This window comes from Eretmochelys imbricata, chromosome 9 (assembly GCF_965152235.1).
Source record: "Eretmochelys imbricata isolate rEreImb1 chromosome 9, rEreImb1.hap1, whole genome shotgun sequence".
Taxonomy (NCBI): domain Eukaryota; kingdom Metazoa; phylum Chordata; order Testudines; family Cheloniidae; genus Eretmochelys; species Eretmochelys imbricata.
In genome coordinates, this window is record NC_135580.1 from 29670622 (window position 1) to 29686026 (window position 15405).

Sequence of the window (15405 nt, forward strand, 5' to 3'; positions counted from 1 at the left end):
TTTTAGAGCCTGCAGGTCCACTCAGTCCTACTTCTTGTTCAGCCAATTGCTCAGACAAACACGTTTGTTTATATTTTCAGGATATAATGCTGCCCACTTGTTGTTTACAATGTCACCTGAAAGTGAGAACAGGCGTTCTCATGGCACTGTTGTAGCCAGAGTCACAAGATATTTACATGCCAAATGTGCTAAAGATTCATATGTCCCTTCATGCTTCAACCACCATTCCAGGGCACATGTGACCATGCTGATGATGGGTTCTGCTCGATAACAATCCAAAGCAGTGTGGACCGACACATGTTAATTTTCATCATCTGAGTCAGATGCCATCAGCAGAAGGTTGATTTTCTTTTTTGGTGGTTCTGGTTCTGTAGTTTCTGCATCGGAGTGTTGCTCTTTTAAGACTTCCGAAAGCATGTTCCACACCCTATCTGATTTTGGAAGGCACTTTAGAATCTTAAACCTTGGGTCGAGTGCCATAGCTATCTTTAGAAATCTCACATTGGTACCTTTTTTGCGTTTTGTCAAATCTGCAGTGAAAGTGTGCTTGATCACTTGGAATGGTGGTTGAAGCATGAAGGGACATATGAATCGTTAGCACATCTGGCACGTAAATATCTTGTGACTCTGGTTACAACAGTGCCATGCGAACGCCTCTTCTCACTTTCTTGTGACATTGTAAATAAGAAGCGGGCAGCATTATCTCCTGTAAATGTAAACAAACTTGTTTCTCTTAGCAATTGGCTGAAGAAGAAATAGGACTGAGTGGACTTGTAGGCTCTGAAGTTTTACATTATTTTGTTTTTGACTGCAGTTATATAACAAAAATAATCTACATTTGTAAATTGCACTTTCACGACAAAGAGATTGCACTACAGTACTTGTCTGTGAATTGAAAAATACTATTTCTTTTGTTTATCATTTTTACAGTGGAAATATTTATAATCAAAAATAATATACACTGATTTCAATTACAACACAATACAATATATATTAAAATGTAGAAAAACATCCAAATTATGTAATACATTTTGATTAGTATTCTACTGTTTAACAGTGCAATTAAAACTGCAAATAATTGTGATTAATTTTTTTAATTGTGATTCATTTTTTTGAGTTAATCACGTGAGTTAACTGTGATTAATCGACAGCCCTATATAAAATATTATGAATATACTAACCAAAATAACTTTCTGTGCATAATGTCATGTAAAGATCTGATATCTTGGGATTTTATTAGGAAGTAAGCTATTACTAGTTTGAACAGGTACTTCATCCACTTGTACCAGGAAATACTAGAGCCACTAATATCTTACCTGGTGGTAACAAGATAAACTAACATTTAACTGTGACTACAGTGTGTGTATATTTAAAATGTTGTGCATGTGAACAGTATTTTATTTTTTAATGAACAGGAATTTTGATCTTGCTCTTTCTGCCATTGGATTCAATGGGATCATGATAGTATATACCTGGAAATCTTGCGGGATGTCAAGTTGTATAGGCCAATTAAAGGGTACTGTGGTGCAAGACTTGGCAAAGAATAAATATTTACATGAACACTGTATTGACCGAATGTTTCATACTCTGAGCTCGAAACCACACGGTGCCCTGCATCACTCTGCTTGCTATACTGAACAATTGATTATAAAGATCTTAATAACTGAAAATGGGACTCAGTCCTGACATTCACAAACAACAGTTGTAATTTCATAAAAATGCTGTTTTTAAAATTCTGATGGATTTGGTTCCCGGGGAAGAAAAGGTCAGCTTGAAAGTAATGTTAAATACATGTTCTGTGTAGTTTTATTTAGTTCCATGTATCTACATTTTCTAGGCCTAGAAAAAAATGAAAGCAAGATACTATTTTTTGCAGATTAAAACAAAGAATGAATTGGATGCATTTGGTGTTAACACCACCCAAACCTGGAACAAGCACTGTCTGTTACCTGCCTTGGAAACAACCAAAGACTTATAGAGCAGGGACTGCCTGTCATGCTGCGTATTGGTAATGTGACCAGATGTAATGCAATTTCCACTTGTGTTTAGGATGAGGGAGCCAAATTCTGATTGCTGCATTTGTTTGATCGTTTACGTTGGACTTAAGCCTTACTTGAATGCTGGTAGCAAGAGGAGAAAATTTCACTGGCATGGCACTGACTCTGTGGGGGCTCCAGGCTGGAGCATGCACTGGCAGCCCCCCATCAGCTCTCCCCTTTCCCTCAGCACCTCCCACTCACCAGCAAGCCCCACCAATCAGCACCTCTCACCTGCTATGATCAGATGTTTTGTGGCGTGCACGAGGCTCTGGGGAGGGTAGAGGGAGGAGCGGGGACAGGACGTGCTCGGGGGCAGGGGTGGAGCAGGGTCAGGAAGAGGTGGGCAGGGGTGGGGCCTTTGGGGAAGGGGTGGAGTAGGGGTGGGGGCCTTAGGGAAAGGGGTGGAGTGGGGTGGAGTATGGGTGGGGCCTGGGACACAGTCAGGGGTCGAGCATCTCCTGGCACATGGGAAAGTTGGCTCCTGTGATGACTGCATTGCTTAAGCCTCATTTTTGTTCTTTAAGAAAAAGAGGCACCCATTTGGCTCAGTGTTTCAAATGTGGAAATGCCACTATTCCACTCCTGAACCAGAGGATGAGTTCTATTTGCCTGGATTTTAGTAAGACATTTGACACAGTTCCATGTGGAAAATTATTAGTTACATTGAAGAAGATGGGAATTAATATGAGAATTGAAAGGTGGATAAGGAACTAGTTAAAGGGGAGACTACAACTGGTCACACTGAAAGGTGAAATGTCAGGCTGGAGGGAGGTTGCTAGTGGAGTTCCTCAGGAATCGGTCTTGGGACCTATCTTATTTAACTTTTTTATTAATGACCTTGGCACAAAAAGTGGGACTATGCTAATAGAATTTGTTGATGACACAAAGTTGGGAGATGTAGCCAATATGGAGGAGGACTGGAATAGCATACAAAAAGATTTGGACAACCTTGAAAACTGGAGTAATAGAAATGGGATTAAATTTAATAGAGCAAAGTTTAAGGTCATCCATTTAAGGATTAACAAGAAGAATTTTTGCTATAAGCTGGGGACTTATCAGTTGGAAGTGACAGAGGAGATGTAATATCTGGGTGTATTGTTTGCTCACAGGATGACTATGAGCTGCCAGTGTGATACACCTGTGAAAAAGGCTAATGCAATCCTAGGATGGATCAGGTGAGATATTTTCTGTAGAGATAGGGAAGTGTTAGTAACATTATACAAGGCACTGGCAAGACCTCATCTGGAATACTGTGTGCAGTTCTGGTCTCCCATTTTTAAGAAAGATGAATTCAAACTGGAACAGGTGTAGAGACGGACTACTAGGATGATCAGAGAATTGGAATACTTACCTTATGAGAGGAGACTCAAAGAGCTTGGTTTGTTTAGCCTAACCAAAAGAAGGGTCGGGGCAATTTGATTGCTCTCTATAAATACATCAGAGGGATAAATACTAGGGAGGGAGAGGAGTTATTTAAGTGAAGCACCAATGTGGACACAAGAACAAATGGATATAAACTGTCCATCAACAAGTTTAGGTTTGAAATTAGATGAAACTTTCTAACCATCAGAGGAGTGAAGTTCTGGAACAGCCTTCCAAGTGGAGCAGTGGGGGCAAAAAAATCTGACTGGCTTCAAGTCTGAGCTTGGTAAGTTTATGGAGGGGATGCTATGATGAGACTGCCTACAATGGCATGTAGCTGATCTGATCTGGTGATGGGATAGTAGGTTGGGAGGGCTCTGAGTTACTATGGAAAATTCTTTCCCAGGTGTCTGGCTGTTGGATCTTGCCAAAATGCTCAGGGTCCAACTGACTGCCATATTTGGTTTAGGAAGGAATTTTCCTGAGTAAGATTGGCAAAGATCTTGGGGTTTTTGCCTTCCCCTGCAGCATGGGGCATACGTCAGTTGCAGGTTTAAACTAGTGTAAATGGAGGATTCTCTGTAACTTGAATTCTTTAGATCATTATTTGGGGACTTCAGTAACTCAGCCAGAGGTTAGAGGTCTATTACAGGAGTGTGTGGATGAGGTTCTGTGGTCTGCAATGTGCAGGAGATCAGACTAGATGATCACAATGGTCTCTTCTGGCCCTAAAATCTATGAGTCTCTGAGATTGCTCTGGTGGCTGCTCAATGCCTATACCCCTGGCAGCTGGAGAATAGTATTGTGCTGTCAAACTCAATAAGTCAATGGGTAAACTTGTTTCTTAACTGGGATGGGAACTGTAGCTCCTAGTTTGGCTTCCTTCTCATGCCATGGTTTACTAGAACCTAGCCATGAAGGGATCCTGCTGATATCAATCAGCCTCCATGAAAGGGAGGGAGACAGGGTGGACTACCTGTGGTCACTCTGGCTGCAGTGCTCAGGAAGAGTCATTCCTTGTCATATAGGTTGTAGTTTGTAGTTCTCCAGATAGCTATAAATCAGTGGCCAGCTAATGTGATTTAATTTGATCTGGTTGACTTGTTGACCCACCCCAGCTGAAAGATGAGCAGATGAAAAGAAGGCCTTTGCTTTTTTCCTGCAGCTGTATAGAAGGCTTCAATATGGTGCTTTGTCCTACTCCTAAACTATGATACAAAATTATTGTTTACTGATGGTAATTTCTTGCCTGTGGTTTTCCATTGGTACTGGTTGCTGAGTATTGCTGTACTATGTATTCCCCCTCTTCGGCTCTTCACTTATGCATGGCTCTGTGACACTGCCCACGTGCATTCCTGGCACAAGTTCTTTATTGCTGACTCACTCTTATAGTCTGCTATACAGCAGGATAGGTCAATAACATAGAATCCAAGGGGATCCCTCCTCAGCTGTGCCCATGTTTGGAGGTTGTAAGTTGCAATGCAATGGATAAAACCATTTTCCATGGAGACGGGAATGCCTGCATGAGCAGCTAACAGCACACAAACTGGGACATGAAAATCTGCCCACAGAGGTTGCCTTGCTGGTTTTCTGCAGTGGAGAGTGTGCTGTCACACGGATTACCAACAATGGAGGAGCTTTCCAGTATCTTGTGAAAAGGGACAGGAGTTTATACAGGCTTTTTATTGCCAAGAGAAAGGCGTTACTTTCAGCAATGTCTGCCTGCCTTGCTGGTTTCAGGCTGATAGGATGATTGCATGTTTGTAAAACTGCAGGTATTTAACTTCCAGTAGCACATTTCTCTCTCCTAGATGTGGCACGCCATTCAACAAACATTCTTTGCCATGTGCAAACTCTCAGTTTGATTGGAAATTACTCATTTTAATTAAACTTCTTATTTCAGAATCTTCTGCTGTCAGTGGCCAGACTGCTGACAAAATGACACCTTTCGTGACACTGGAATTATGGAGGCTTAGTGTTAGAGATTATTACAAAATATTTCCATGCTGCTTCAATACTGTTTTAACAGTCAGATGAAACACTGGGTCGAATTCATTCCTTGTGTAAGTCCCTTGACATCCCTGACTCAGTTTGGCCTGTTTTCTTTAATAACTAAAAAATTAAAGCATTGTTCATGAGAAGGATGGTTAGAAATATCTCATTTTTTAAAATAAAAGTGATGCACATATGAAAACCATAAAAACAGCTCTTTAAAAAGTCAAGTATTTCGTCTGGTTTTTAAACCAATATTAAGGAGGGATAGAAACTTCCTTATTGTGATATATGTCGGGGCTTGAGCCTATACCCACTCATTGGAGTGAATGTCAAAGCTACAATTGACTTTAATGGGCCGATACTTTTCGGCCACAGTGGACAAATATATTGTTGTTGTAATGAAGGATGTCAGTTTTCAACAAGGTGGTTGCAGCTGGCAGCAGGAGGCTTGAAAATGTCTCATTTTAATCAACAATATTCCCGCCCCTAAATAAACTTCACAGCTTATGCATGGTGAGAAATGCTTCTCACAATGTGAATTTAGAGAACATTGTGCAGTGTAAAATGGGTGCAACTTTAACTCATGGAAAAACTACATCAATTTTCAAGATGGAATTTTTGAAAAGGAATCCTTTTAGTCTTGGAACAATGATGTTATCCTTGCATTTAAATGCAAGGATATGTTATAATACAAACTTAGACCCTGATCCTGCAATGATCTCTGCGGGGTTGCAGGGGTCTGCTTCCATGGAGTTCAATGCTGGATTTGGGGCTGATTTTGCTACCTTTAATCATATTGACTCCAGTTCAGTAAACTATCTCTGTTCAGCAAAGGACCTATGCATGTGCTTATGTGCTTTGCTGAATCAGAACCATTGAACTCTGAAATCTATTAATCCTCAAATAGCCAAATTGATATCAGGTGCTACTTGTTGTGAATAAAGATGGCATAACTGTTACCTTAATAAATTATTACTTTTAAGTGGATCAAATGAATTGAGATAGATAAATGTTATAAAATATATATACACACATATAAGATATAAAACATATTCTCATATCATTAACAGGTCATATTTTAATATATTTAGTGGTTTTGTCTCTAGCTTTTCAAAAATTAGACATGGTAGGGAAAGGGAATGTTTTCAATTGCTTTTGCTTAATTCTTTAAGTCTTTGTTAAAATCCTGTAAGAAAGATAGTCTGGGTCTTAAAAATTCCCATGAGGCCCTGAACCTGAAAACTCCTATGCATATGCTTAATTGGGGACTCCCCTGGGACTTTTTTATATGCAGAAAGTTAAGCATATTCCTAAGGGTTTACCAGATCAGGGTCTTAGTTTGTTAGTATTGATCTGTTTCGTGAAGTTGCATTATCTGTCGCTATATTTTAGATATAATTTTTGCCAGAATTCATTGCATTGCTATATTAACTCCTACATCAGATTTAGGCTGTAACCTCCCAGCAGGGGTAGACACGTTACCTGTAATCTTTCACATGGATACAGTTCATCATTAGTGAAACTCTCGCTTTCAGATCAGTCATATTTTAGGACTCAGAATTGATATATCAGTCACAGCATAAAATGCTATCATTCCTGTAGACCAACTGTTTACCAGAGTATAACACAAACTCTCCTCCTGTGTCTCATTTCATCACACTGTTCCACATAGTGATGTTTCAATGTGAAATGAAGTTTTTTCATGCTGTGCTTCTGAGTAGAAAAAAGACAGAAGAACATGTATGATAAATGGTGAAGGTTCCAAGAGAAACCTTGCAAAACAATACAATTTGGAAGCATTACATTTGCTTAAATAATTTAGTACACAAATGTGGCTGTTAGTTTTATAACTAAATACTATTTATGTGACTGTGGGTGGAAAATCAGTTATTTCTAGTGAATTACTTAATCTCATGTCTTATTTAGAAATTAGGAAATATAACTCACTCTAAAGTTGCCATTGTGAAATATTTTTGGAATCTAGATCATTAGCAAAAATATAACTATTCTTTTCAATGGTTCATATATTTAGTTACAGTTTTTTTTGTCATCGGAAAATTAATTTTAATTTTTCTAAAGTAGTCATTCTTTGTTATATTCTAGATTAAATTATATAGTTTAAAAAGATGAGTTAATTGAATGGGTAGATCACTAATAATACTTAGATTGGGATTCTTTTCTCACTTACAGTGTACGTTAACTTCTATGGAATTACTCTGATTTGCACTGATGTGAATCAAAGGAGAACCGAGCTATTAGTTCGAATACAAGTTTTAATTTCCAAAATAGGGCTGAGTTCATCTGCAGTTGTGGATACTCAGCCCTCCTGAAAATCAGGTGCTAGATAATTATAGTGGTGAAAAAACAGAAGCACCCAAAGCTTGAGGCCACTTTACTTATCAGTAACTTTGGGATAATTATATTTACCTCTGGGGAGGGGCGTGGCAAGGATAAATACTGTGGCTGGGGCAAACTGAAGGGATGCATCTCACTTCCTTGACTTTCAAAGAATGTTGGGTGCCTAATGCCTTGTCTGCTTTGGAAATCCTTTGCTATATAACTGCAAAGCATGTGTGTTGCTCCTTCATTCCTCTGTGCTCTAAGATCCTGACCCTGCAAATACTTCTGCTCGTGCTTAATTTTATGTTTTAGCAAATGCATAAGTGTTTGCGGATCCAGAGCTGAAGGACAAAACTCCAGTTGTTGATGAAAAAATCCTTGCACAGACCCACTATAGTGCTGGCTTGGTGTTCCATGATGTTTTCTTGAGCCTGTTGAAGCTTTCATGATTTTTATATGCTTGTCACTGGTTCCACCACTCACATTTGACTGTTTATTTGGGCCAACAGACTGATCCACACATAAACAGATACTGCCTCCCAATAATCATCAGAATTTTGGTTAACATGCAAGTATGTATACAGTAGATCTAATCACTATGTATTCTCGCTCTCACTAGGCTAAACCCACACCCCGACCACATATAGTAGGTTCCATAGCTGCTGTTTCTTATGCTCAGTATCTTTTTCTTGTGTCTCACATTGCTATTTTTTGGTAGATTAATGTTTGTTGAAATATTAATATTTATTAATTAATTGATTAATATTGTTGTAATATTCTTCGATAAAAAGTAAATAGTTTTAGAATTTTTAACTGGGCATTTTTTACAGCTCTCACTTAAGCTTCCAAAATAAAAATTAAAAGATGCTGCAGTAAATGATAGAGAAACTCACTGCTGTCGTGAATTTTCTTCATTAAAAGTCTTCTGATGTTTTTCTCTTCTCTTCTCTCTCTCTCTCTTTAAAGCAATAATTCATGGTAGCTAAAAACATCTGTGAAACACCATCTTCTGGTGACATCAAAGCTGTGAAATACTGTAAAATTGAAAGTTCTTTGAGGAAAAATATTTTATATATTTTCTTGAGAGATGGTGTATACCTTTACCATGGAAAATATCTTTTCTATACTGTCTTATGGGAAAGTTAAAGATCCAGCAAATAAATAATTGTTGCGATGAAGCATGTAGCATTGCATCTGTAAAACATTTTTCAGGCGTGGAAATGACGAGTTAGAGAATATGATGGATTTTCATGACAGTTAACTCCAGGTCTTGAGGTATATTGGTAACATATATATTATATGCAAATCTTAAAAAGTGGAAGATGATTTCAGGTTTCTAAAGAAATGGTATAAAAATAAAATAAAAGAAAATTTTGGTTATGATGATGCTGTGAATCATCAGAAACCGTGGTAGTTTTTGATGATATAAAGACGGAGCAAATTGCCTGATGCCTTTTCTTATGGGAGTCTTGTGCAGCTATAGTATGTTGAAGATTCTGAAAATCACCGTGCCATAGTGGTTTGGAATGACATTTAACTTCAAGTATTTCTAGTGCAGAGGACTGATTTATTATACCCCCACTGTCTCTGACACAAGGTAATAAACATTGATGTATTAATCATGTAATTTAATATTTATGGTATTTGCTAAAGACTTCTATGATTAAAATTGTTGACATTTTAATAACGATGCCTAAGAAGTAAACAAAAAGCTTGCTATTAATGGACTCCACACCAGAGCACTTGGCCTTTTGTGTGATCTATCATCTATAAAAAACCAAGCTCTTCTGTTTTGCCTATTGCCCTGGCTAAGGAGCATGCACAGCCACTGTAAAAAAGTGTTAAGCTTTTCAGACTCTTCCTGTATATGGACAGGATAACTAGGCAAAAATGGCTTGCTGCTTTTAATATAATAAAATAAATTACTGTTCAGAGTCTCCAGGCAGGTCCTATCAGCATCTCTAGTATGGGAATTAATATATTTTTTTAAATTTGCATATTCGATTGGGTTCTTTGTGTTTTCTTCAGACCCTGCTGATCTATTGGACCCAGAAAAAATATATAATTAGACTTTCAGATATTGCATTGTTTGGTTGATTATTTTTTTATTTCAGATTTTTTCCATGTGGACAAGGATTTGAAACCCAGAGATGAGTTCACTAGTACTTATGTGACTATAAACGAATAAAATGTACTTGGCATGCTACTTATATTAATTCATCATTGGTGACTTCCTACATGCTTTCCATGAAAATGAAAATAAGATAGGATTAGCACATGAATGTGTTTTCATTTCTACCACTCTGTTGGAGAAAATCCAGCTCTATGAGGAAAACGTATTGTTAAAAACATCAGTTGAAGCTCAAAGGTTCTGTTGTTTGAATTTACCATATATTATAAGCAATCCTTCATTGGAACTGCAGTTAATTGTGCATGAAGGGTATCCAGAATTTACCAGGATATTTTAAATGATGCAGGATCTTACAGTCCAAACATTGATAAACTAATATTAGTTGGCTGAGTTTCAAGCCAGAGAAGTATATGCTTCCTGGCTGGGGGAAACAATCAGTTGGGCAGAGATTCATGGAATGTGTCTTCTGACTGTTGTTCAGATTTGTAATCTGGGGGTCTTGTTGGATCCTCATCTGCAGTGCCGGGTTTACAATGGCGCCAGTGGCTCCATGGAACTGGGACCATGCTCCGAAGGGGCCCCAGCCTGCTCCACTTGCACTGTGCCCCGAGACCCCGCCAGCCTGCTGGCTCCTCCCACGCACCACTTGCTCAGCTCTGCCTGCCCACTGGTTGGCTAAGGGCTACTCTCCACCCCCTGACCCCACCCGACGGCTCCTCTCTGCCCCCTGGCCAGACCCCAGTGCACCTCTAGTTCCAGGCAGTCTCTGCTTCCCTCCACCTGTGGGGCCCCGCCTGTCTCCCCGAGCTGAGCCGCTGGGACTGGTGCAGAAGACTGGCCAGTCTTGGGCAGTCGGGGTGGATGAGGGACCGTGTGGAGGGCTTGGTTGGGTCCTCCAGGCAAGTGTGTCCTGAGGGAGCCCAGCCGGGATGGGCCGTAGGCTGGCTGATTGTACCACTCCCGAGGGGCTGGACCGATTCCCGGCCCCAGGACCAGCCCTGGCTGCGCTGCCAGCTCAATCCAGCAAGCACAGTCACCTCCCAGTAGGGCTGGTGAGTGTGGCTGGGAGGCAGGGGTTGTGTCTCTGGGGGGGATCTGGGGTGGTGCTGGGCTGTGAGGTGGCAGGGAAGATGTGTGTGTTGGGGAACTAGGAAGTGGGGGTTCTGTGTGGGGTGCTGGGCAGTTGTGGTGGGGCTGTGGTCAGGGGGGCACCTGGGGTATTGTACATGGCCCTGTGCATTTGTGGAGGGGGTCTGGTGGGGGACGCTAGGCATAGCAGGTCCGGAGAGGGGGGCCTCTGGCCATAGAGCGTCAGGAGGTGTTCCTGTTTGGTATGGCTGTGTGGTGCGGCATGGGCCTGTCCCCAGAGGGGAAGGGGAATGCTGGCACCACAGGGCCAGGCGGGCCACTAGCATCTTTCCACTGCTGGTTTGTAAATAGTGCCCTCGCACTGGGCTGAGTGGAGTGGGGCCGCCCCTGCCATACTATGCCCCATTGCCCCTGGCTGGCCCCTCACTCCGGGGACCGACCCCCCCATGTCATGCTCCATTGCATGGCCATGGGGGCCCACAGATATGTTTGGATGCACAAAAGGTTAATGCTGCCCTGCTCCTCTGCTCCTATATGTTCAGATAAGAGCAAAAACCAAGAGTATTTTATTCATCTGCACTTGGCAATAGGTTCTTTCAGAAGCAGTCCTCACCGTGTTTATCTGTGGCATTGTCATCCAGATGCTGGATTATTGTGGTGCACACTTCATGAGATTACACTTTAAGCCCACTCAGCTCCTGCAAAATGCACTTTTCTGATTATGTGGTGTGTCAGGCAGTGGTCATGGTATACCTCTGCTCTGTGATCTGCCCTGGGTTTCATTTGGGTTTTGGGTGAAGTTTAAAGTATTGCCCTATAAAGCTCTAAGTAGTTTGGGACTTGGCTGCCTTAGACACCACTTCTCTCCTCTTGAAATACTAGGCAGTTATTATTAGGTGTGGTGCACAAACTGGCAAACCTCTAATTTAAACAGGAAAGGGCTGGTGACAAGTCAGTTTCAATGGAGAATCCTCAACTCTGCAAGTATATTCCCTCTTGTTCTGGCACAGTATGGTTTCTGAGGAAATGTATGTTAATATCACACTGCAAACCTTGGCTGGGTTGTGATGAAGAACACTATCCTACATAAAATGCACTCTGGAGCTCTCAGCAACTTGTTGAGCTGATCTCAGTTCCTTACATACTTATCAGGAGAAAATGTGAGGTTACAGGCCTGGATTGAGTATGGTGGACAGTGGACTTATCATTTCTGACAGAGAAAGTGGGGTGTGTAGTTGTCCTTGACCAGAGAACATCTCAAGTAGGTTGCTCTGTGTTAAACGATCAGTAATTTAAAGTTGGCTTTCTGGGTCACTCCAAAGTACTGTGTTTTGCTAGTGTAGTCTGTTCTCAATGGGACAAAAAAGCATGGATTGCTATGCCCAAATCTGCACCTAAGAGGTAAGAACCTAGTCCCTTAACCAGCCAAAGATAAAAGAAGGTGATCCTGGTCACATCCTGACCGCTGAATGGGTGAAATCCTGATTCCACTGAAGTCAATTAAAGCTTTGCCATTGACTTCAATGGGGCCAAGATTTCACCAGTGTCACTGAATGTCCCACAATACTTTAGCAAGCTTAAAGATGTTAGCCATGGTGTTCTGGTTCAAGTATGTAGTTACATTCAAGTGGAAGCAAAGACTCTTATTCTCCATTGATTCCAAGTTAAGTGAAATATTTGAAAGCTAATTATTTGGCATAATGGCAACATTATATAATGAATGCAGAAAGCAAATCACACCTTAACTAGGCTTCGACAGGATCACCAGACAGCTGTTATCTACCAAATAAGGACCTTTACAAAAATATTGACTGCATTTTGCTAATCCTCCACAAAGACGTAATTGTCTGTACAGTGCCTTGAACAATGGTCCTGGTTCATGACTGGGCCTCCTAGGCACTATAGCAGTGCAAATAATAAATAATAATGGTAATAACACAAAGTAGAGTCCGCAGAGCCTTGAGCAACTTCACAAAAACCATATAAAATTACAGAATAAAAAACACTAAGCAGTTAGTTCTTAAGTTCTTTAATGATGTCAACACCAGCCTTAGAATACTTATAAAATCCCTAGGTCTGTTCAAGATCAAAGAAAGTGGCAAGGGTCTTACTGAGTGCTGATCTCTTTCTGTGATGATAGTGGTGGAATAAAACTTTGATGTTTTATATGCTTAAAGCCCTAAATTAAAATATTTTAATGAAGGTGCAAATGAATTTTGAAGTGGCCAGCTTCAATAAAAGTTGATATGTACAATATAGTACTTGACTTGCTTATCATCAGGTAAATTGGAACTACAGTGTCCAAAGATCTGAAGTATGGTGAGCAAGCAATTAATCAGGCCACTGGTCTTTGTTGATCCTTTAGGCTCTTATAAAATCACGGTGGCATAGATTAAAAAGAAAACAACTTTTCTAAGGTCCTGACCTTTTATGGGTTTACAAAATAAATGGAAAATTCATAGCTGTTAACATGGTCATTTTTTGTGAAGATAGATTGAAGCTAACATGGGACAGGCTCTGCAGGAGTAGCAGTCTCATGCAAAATCTAAGACCAATGGAAACGTTTATGTTAAAAAAATGAAAACTGTTTATGAAAAACACTCTGCACACCAAGCATTGCAGAATGATATAGTGCATAAGAACCAGAAAGTGAAACTGAATAGTAAATATTTGTTTGTTTATAACCAATATAACACCAATTCTTCTGTTTTCATTGACAAAAGTGAGATACTGAAAATACAAAAATGCCTGCATAAAAGAAGTGTAGGTGCCCATTAAAGTTTGAAAACCAAATCTGAATATTTTAGCTAAAATATTATGATAAACTGCAATTGTTTACAATTAAGGGGACACTGTCAGATTAAAAATCATGGCCTACATTTTCAAATGTGACTAGTGATTTTGGGTGCCTCGGGTTTGTGAAAATGTGGCCTTTATTCAAAAAACACAATTAAGTCTCAGATTGCAGTAACACAGATTGATAGTAAATACCAGTTTATGCCTGTTAAAGATTCAGATTTCATACTCATGAAAATTTGCCTTTAATGCCGTAATTAATTATTTAATGGCAATATGTCTGTATGCTATAGTAGCATGGCATAACAGACATGACTTTGAAAGGGAATAGAATAATAGTGCCACTCACCCAAAAGATTGCAATCAAGTGCCTTGCATAAGTGGTTGATTTCCATTCAAAGGGCGTGAGTTGCTTCATCCCCACGTATCCTTTGCTGGCTGATATTTGAAGTAACAGTGATGATATCAGAAGTATCCCCCCTCGTCAGCCTCTTGAATGACTGGACAACTGACATAGTAAACTCTTTGGGGCAAGGATTCCATCTTCATTTGTTATTTCACCTGTTACATCTATGGCATTGCATACATAATAGTAACAATTTTACTTGTAAATGTCAGTGTTTAGGATGGTCAAGAAAACAGTCCCAGCATGAAAGAGGTGGGTCACAGTTTTGTTCTCCATCCTGTCACAATTTAAAAAGAAATAGCATTTCTAAACAGAACAGCCACAGCACTTAATTTGGGGCATTAATAATGCCGATATTAAGTGTGAGCTGCCTCTTCTTATTCTGATTCAGAAACTCTTTATGCGTCTCAGAGTAGTTTGATTGGTGAATTAATCAGATGAAAAGAGCTTAGTTCCTGTGCACAGAAACGGAAAGAATTTTGTGATGGGCCATGAAGCTATGTGATTTGTTGTATGGTGCTGGGCCTCCGAAGGAGAATTTTCATAAAGAAGGAAAGGCCTTGCAACACAATCCTGCATGTGGTCAGCTCAGTGGGATATCATTTGAAGCAGGATGTGAACAACTGGAATTGAAATGGAGGGATCTTCGAAGGGTAATGAAAAAGGGACCTTTGTTGCCCATATATATAATATTCAGGATACCCAAGGATTCCCTCAGTCACTTAAGATCACTCTGCTCAAGCAATTTATTGTACTGATTTTTTTTTTAACACAGATCACTGAGAAAGGAAGAAAGGTGGATGAAAGCTTAGAAAATCTGCAGTGCATACTTCACAACCACAGGAGAAGTCAGCACACAGAATTTACACATAACAGTGATTTTCTTATAATGACCTCTCTTTAAGAGCCATCGCTTCCTTGCTCTACATCTGTTTCTGTATTAGCCACCTGGTCACAATCCTACTAAGGTTCCACTGCTTTGGTGTATATATTGTACTTCTAGTGAAATCTGTGGATGTGTGGTGAGGTGTGGCAGCATGAGCAAGACAGTTAAAGACCAGGGGTAAAATCCTGGACCAATAAAGCGATTGAAAAATCCACACAGAGTTCACCAGGTCTGGGATTTCACCCCAGGTTTACATTGTTTTCTTCCAGCATAAACTCAACCTCAGAGACCTATGGCAGCAGCTGGTGGTCCATTGGAATTATTATATTGGTGGTACAAAGTGACTATAGCTTCCTACTCA